The sequence below is a fragment of the Aplysia californica genome, unplaced genomic scaffold (assembly GCF_000002075.1).
Source record: "Aplysia californica isolate F4 #8 unplaced genomic scaffold, AplCal3.0 scaffold00218, whole genome shotgun sequence".
NCBI classification, from domain to species: Eukaryota; Metazoa; Mollusca; class Gastropoda; order Aplysiida; family Aplysiidae; genus Aplysia; species Aplysia californica.
Genome location: NW_004797488.1, coordinates 590,940 through 597,540, shown reverse-complemented (window position 1 = coordinate 597,540; position 6,601 = coordinate 590,940). Strand labels below are relative to the sequence as shown.

Sequence of the window (6,601 nt, the reverse complement as noted above, 5' to 3'; positions counted from 1 at the left end):
CGAGAGAGAGAGAGAGAGAGAGAGAGAGAGGGAGGGGGGTGATGTAGAGGAAACGTGTGTCGCAATTGTTAGTCAGCATGTGCAAGAATGCCAGTAGTTCATGGTGCGTCGAAAGCTAAGTACTTTGTCTTGACATTTACACGTGATGGGTCGACGAAGACAAACATTATTTTGATCTATGTAATTATAAAACTGGATCGAAATGTTTTGGTGTGCAGTGCATATCCTAACAACTGTATCAAGCTATAACGAGTTACAAGAATCAAACCTGTTATTTTTTTAATTAGCCTGTTACGCTAGCAGAACAGAGGCAGCGGATTATGTTTAAGATTTGTAGTTTCAGTAAGAGTTTTGCTGCACTTAAAACACATCAGGTCATATAAGTACCGAAGATTAGAGGTGTTACAAGAGAGTAACACACTAAAAAAAGGAGGAGAGATAAGGAAGATAGATGTTTGACATGAAAGAAGAACATCCGCCGACCACCCACTATCTTTTAAGAGAGACAGGGAATTTTAAATATGACATTTGGCAACATCAGAATTATAAAGTTCTATCTCCTCAACACCTAGTTTTGGGAGATTTGACGTCTAAGATTTTGGTTTTCGCAATAAGTCAAGCTCTTTCGAACGAAATGCTTCGAGTATCTTGATAACGACTCCGAATATTCTTATGATTTTTTATAGAGCAGGCAGATAGAGCATTTTGCTATCTGAGCTCATGGTCATAGTAACTCAACACGCCCGAAAATGTCTGATAAAACTTTGTAATTCTGAGGTAACGATTGGCTTGCATTTGTAATAATAATAATCCGACAAATCGTTGAGATCAATACAAAATGGAAAGCTTTTCCAGCCTATACTTTCAAAACAAATAAAAACGAGGACGACCCTGAGACAGCAATTTATTATCATATGAGAATCAACGTTAAATGAAGTTAATATTTCGTAAATAAGATAGGGTAATGGTACTTTTTATTTATGTGCAATATAAGTTTGACGGCACTTGCAACACAATAAAGTCATATAAGTGCCGAAAATTAGAGCTGGTGTTACAAGTGAGTGCCAAACACAAAGAAGAGGGAGAGATAAGGACGATAGATGTTGATATGAAAGAAGGAGCAAACCACCCCAGAGCAACCGCCAACCACCCATTGATATGCTATTGATTTGACTGACGCCACTTAAACTCTTTAAAGACGCAACCACCAAAGGCCATATTGTGACTGACTTCTATCATACACGAGTTCTCCTAATTCCAAAGGATGCATGTAATAAATTAAATAAAGTCTTATTGAAAATGTGTACGAGAAGGAAGAGCCATGGTTTTTTATTATGCCCCATCAACATATTTGTCAAAGAATAACCTGAAGTCTCGTCGTTAACGAGCTTATAACGATACTATAAGAGGCAAAACCTCAGAATCAACTTCCATCTCAGATAGGACTGACCTTTGGTGGAATGTGCTTATTGTGTTTTTTAGCGGAGTTACACCCATACCGTGGCGCTCCGTTATCTCCATTGATATCATTCGGGACTGTGGAGCAGATTCGCATCCCAGACTAGTCTTTCTTGAATTCAGATCGTTTTGTGGAGTTTTCAAAGCTCTCAAACCTTTTGGATCGGTCCTATCGGAGACAGAAGTTAAATTCAGAGGTCTCGTTTCTTAAATAACCTAATTGTGCTGATATGGACGTGAAACCCATACACAGAAAGAAAGAACAAGGAACACGCATACTACAAACCAAAAGTACCATCAGAGTGTGCACATCTAACAAGCCGGATAAGGGTGAAAAATCTCAGAGGTTCCGTGTGCAGGTGGCGCACGTAAAAATCCCTTGGTAGTCCAAAATCGAAAATAGTAAGCTTCAGCCGCCACCTGGGCAAAATTCAAAATTTCCTACCAACTTAAAATGTTTAGTGTATTCCGCGCGCTCATATGATCTAATATGCAGTCACGAGCGCAGTAAAACACTTACTTAAAGAAAAGTGTGCGCAGATGTTATAGGACCACATACACACGTCCACTTTGGAGACCAGGAACTCATTTGACCTTTTCCGGCCGTGACATAATGTCGTCTGGCTCACATTTCTTGCCAATATATCATTAAGGAAATGGGTGCACAATGCACAAGTCTGACTCGTAGACTATGCGATAGTGGGGTTGCCAAAATTGTGCCTTCTCGTCTGTGTATCCGTGTGTTCCCTCGAGACGTGTAAATGCCGTACCCCCCTCCCCTCTCCCCCCCCCTTCCCCTCCCCCCCCCCATTTCTCACTTCGTTTAGGAGGCGGGCTGCTCGATCCTGTACGCCAGGGCAAGCCCAATGGGCGAAGGATGAGACGAACAACCATATTGAACGAGATAATCGATAAAAGATCATGTCAATGTGCAAACTGAACTCATGTCTTTTGTGAGTAGGGTAAAAAACCCTGACCATCAATCCAGTTCCACGAACGACAGATATGTCCACAGCATGTGATAAATTGTCGTCTTACGGAAGAACTTGTCAGAAGTGTTTGTTACAGCATGTGAAAAGACCTAGATAACTCAATTGAGACAAAAAGGTAGGCCCTATTATAAAATTTTAGTTAAAATTATGGGGAACTCACGAAAAACATGTTAACAAAGTGGTTTAAGCCATATTTAGATTAATATCCTCGAGTATAAAAACATTTTGAAAGGGTGTTAGTTAATTCAATAACAACTGCGGACTTTTTTGGGGAGGGTGTCTTTTTTTGGTTGTTGAGGGTTTTTTTAGGGGGGGGGGGGGGGGGGTTGCTGCGGGTTTTTGGGGGGTTTTTTTGCTGTTGAGTTGGTTTTTTTGCTTTGGTTCGGGGGGGGGGGGGGGTCATAAGGGTGTGGGAGCTTTTGTTATGTTTCCTCTATAAATTTGGCTTCTTGCTTTTGTTTTTCTCACCAGTGGCAAACATTGGACCTTTCCATCGGTCAGGATTTGCCTGCTGATTTGAACAAAGAAGAGAGAAGGAGAAAAAAAGGGTGAACTTGTACGAGTCGACCCTATCAACACTATTAGGTTATTTAAGGGGCGGGACCTCCTAGTTCAACGTCCGTCTCCGATAGGGCCGGAGAGGAGGAGAGTAATAAGAAGGCGCACACAGTGTACCAAACTGACACAGTCGTTAACGCTGTCTTGTGTATTACGTCAAGTTTGCCAGTGTGGGTGGTTGGCGGACGCCCTGGTTTTTGTTTGCTCCTTCTTTGATGTAAAAGATCTATTGTCCTCAGTTACTGTCTAATAACTTCTCTAATCTTTGGCATTTATATGAACTAAATTACGTTCCAAGAACTGTTAAACCTTTAACTAAAACTAACACTGGGATTAACAGATAGTGTATAGTCATGCATCTCTCTCATTCGAAGACGCACAGGTTCAAATTAACTCTTTTCCTGCAGATTATTCCATCCAGGCAGTCAAATACCTTATGAAAGGGATTTTGATTCTGCCTTTAAGCAGTTAGGATAGCGTGTTAACTTTCGTCTGACCGCGGTTAAAACAATGTGAAATAAAATCGTTCCATCTGATCTTTTCAGATCTTTGCATAGGGGTCTAAAAGTTGGAAGATCAACATAATATAAAAGCCCATTTATAAAGGTCACTGCAAACAAAGATCTCGGTACTTAAAGCAGATATAAATAAAAGGAGATTCACAGCATACACCTAAAACATATTAACAGCATACACCTAAAACATTACAAAATTTACTAGATTTCCCCAACACCACCACCCTTTAACGCACACCATGAAATACGGTCCAAAGACGGAATGAGCACTTTTTGAGACATCTTGACAACCGTTGGGTGTAATCTACAAGCTTACACTGAAATGTGGGATCACGGTTGTGTCGTTGTCTCAAATGAGCTATTTATTTGCAAGGTTACAGTAAATAATTTATTTTATTATTATTTTATTATTACATGATCAAGATTTTTTTTAAAATATTTTTGTTTGGTCGCTGGCTTGCAAAAGTGCCTTGCAAAGTTTCGAGGGCAAATGTAAATTAATAAATGAATGAGTTTGAATTTTTTTTTAACGCGCACAGACGAAAGTGGTCAAGCAAATTTGACAATTCACGCCACTGCTTTGTCCCTCACATACTTGAAGTCCATGAGCTCCATTCATGTATCACTTCTCCTTTAATTTATCACTGGAGGAAAATAACGAATTTCGTGAAAAGTAGAAAAATGGAAAAAATGACAAGTCAAGAAACAATGAAAGTATACAGTTGGCTCTTTCATTACAAATGAACCCATGCCCAGAACGTTTTTACTGTGCGTTTCTGAACATATTTTATCAAACCGAACAGACTGAAGAAAAAGACTGGCTGTTGGGTTGCTATGGGGAAAATAGTCAGTATACCAATACTGATATCGAAAGGTTCCATAAAAACCATGCTTTCACATGATTCTACTACTTTTGTTCTGCTTTGAGATTTGTTTGTTTTTTGTTTGTTGGTTGGTTGTTGTTGTTGTTTTTTGTGTGTTTTTTGTGTGGGGGTGTTTTTGCTTTGTTTTGTTTTGTTTAGTTTGATGTTTGTACTTTAGTAAGAGTTTTACGGTACTTGCAATACATTAAATTAAAAGTGCCGATGATTAGAGGAGTTACAGGAGAGTAACAAAGACAAAAAGGAAAGACAGACAAGGGCTACAGTTGATGTTTGTTAGAAAAGAAGGAACAAACTACACCAGAGCACCTACCCCAACAACAACAACAACAACAACAACAACAATAACAACAACAACAACAAAACACCCCCCCCCCACAAAGAAAAAAATTGTTCTACAACAAAAAGCCCAGAGGAGACAAATAGCTTTCCATCTATTTTTATTTCATTTCAAATGAAGTCCTGGAGCCACGTTCGACTTGTATAGGTTGCATTTTATACACAATCGTCTCAGAAGACACATTCACAATAATATGAATCTTCTCTCAATAGATGTAGCACTTTATATTACCTATATGCACTATAGAGCTGTAGCCGTTAGTAATCAGAATTCTTAATCGGTCTCTAATTTATCTCAAGGTTGAAAGGTTGCCCAGAAATGTAATTCGAAGCTTTGTTCCGATTATAATAACAATGAGTCCATATAAGATATCGCCACTCTGCTTAAGAACATCTGATAAGTCTAGAAGACACAGACATAGTATGAATACATGGACCAGAAAGACACAGACAGAGACATAGATGCGGAGATAGGTGGAAAAAAATTCGAAAATGGAAGAAGAAAGGGAACAAGAAAGAGAGAGAGAGAGAGAGAGAGAGAGAGAGAGAGAGAGAGAGAGAGAGAGAGAGAGAGAGAGAGAGAGAGAGGGGGAGGGGAAAGGGGAAGAGAGAGACAGACAGAGAGAAAGTCCGGGTAGGCGGGGTCCAAATATCCAGTCTGATATATTCGCTTTAAAGCACAAGGGGGCTATCCCGTAAAATGATGTTTTGAGAAAATGAAAGGTAAAGTTTTTGGACCCTTATTCAGTTTCTTTAAAAGACAAGAATAGTATTCTCAATAACCAAACAAATATACACACCAAAGAAATAGGTAGGACAATACTCACTTTTGGTGTAGGTCAAGGTTTCTGGAAATCCTCGAAATCTGGGTTAGCCCGCTTGTCCTTAAAAGCGACCACACTATTATGAGCTAAGTTTTGCCGAATGGGGAGTAAAACATCTACAATTACTTGTACATTGGTTTTTGTTTTTGTTATGTTTTTGTTTTTTGTGTGGTTTTTTTCCGTACGTGTTTGACAGATGAAAGTGTGGCGTCGGTAGCCTAATGGTCAGGCTACCCGACCCATAATTGTGAGGTTGGTGGTGAAGGGTTTCGAGTCTCAGCTCAGTCCGACGTTGCTTGTCCTTGGGAAAGGCATTTTACACCAATTTCCAATTTGGCTCGTCCCTTTCAGAGAAGAACGTTACACTAGGAGGCCCCGCCTCTTAAATAACCTAATAGTGTTGATAGAGGCGTTAAACCTATACCATTTAATCTCTTAATCGGCTGCTTGCACTGCATGCTTTCCGAATTTAACTTCACACCTCATATTAAAGGCAATATCTTGATTAATACGTATCAAATCCGGCTGAAATTTTCAGATAAGACAATGAATAATTTTTTACAGTCAGGGAAACACATGGAAAGCAAAGTTAAGAATGTTTTTAATCTTCAGTTTTGAACTTACTAAGGGGTCAAAATAGAAAGTGACAGCTTTCAGTAGCGAGTTGTGACATCTGGCGTTGTTCACATCTTCACACCGCCGACGCATGGACTGGATGAGTCGGGTTTCTGTCAGTTGAAGGTTGTTACTCCACTCTTGAAATAAAGGCATGTTCTAACTGACCAAGGGTCCGAGGCAGGCGTGGTCTAGCATGATTGGCTCGATCTATAAAGTCCAGCAAGTGCTCATTTGGACTGAGATTTGGTGTGTGTGTGTGTGTGTGTGTGTGTGTGTGTGTGTGTGTGTGTGTGTGTGTGTGTGTGTGTGTGTGTGTGTGTGGGTAATGGGTACTAGAGATGAATGATGTTAGTTATGAGAAATTAATGTATCACAGCAGCATCATGGGCAGATGCATTATAATGCATGGATACTTG

At 39.8% G+C, this 6,601-nt stretch overlaps 1 protein-coding gene across 1 annotated transcript in view; it reads right to left on the bottom strand.

Moving 5' to 3' along the window:
* Positions 1-6,601, bottom strand: part of LOC101848525 — a gene marked incomplete in the record, with an annotated part of 327,286 nt that overhangs the window by 319,619 nt on the left and 1,066 nt on the right.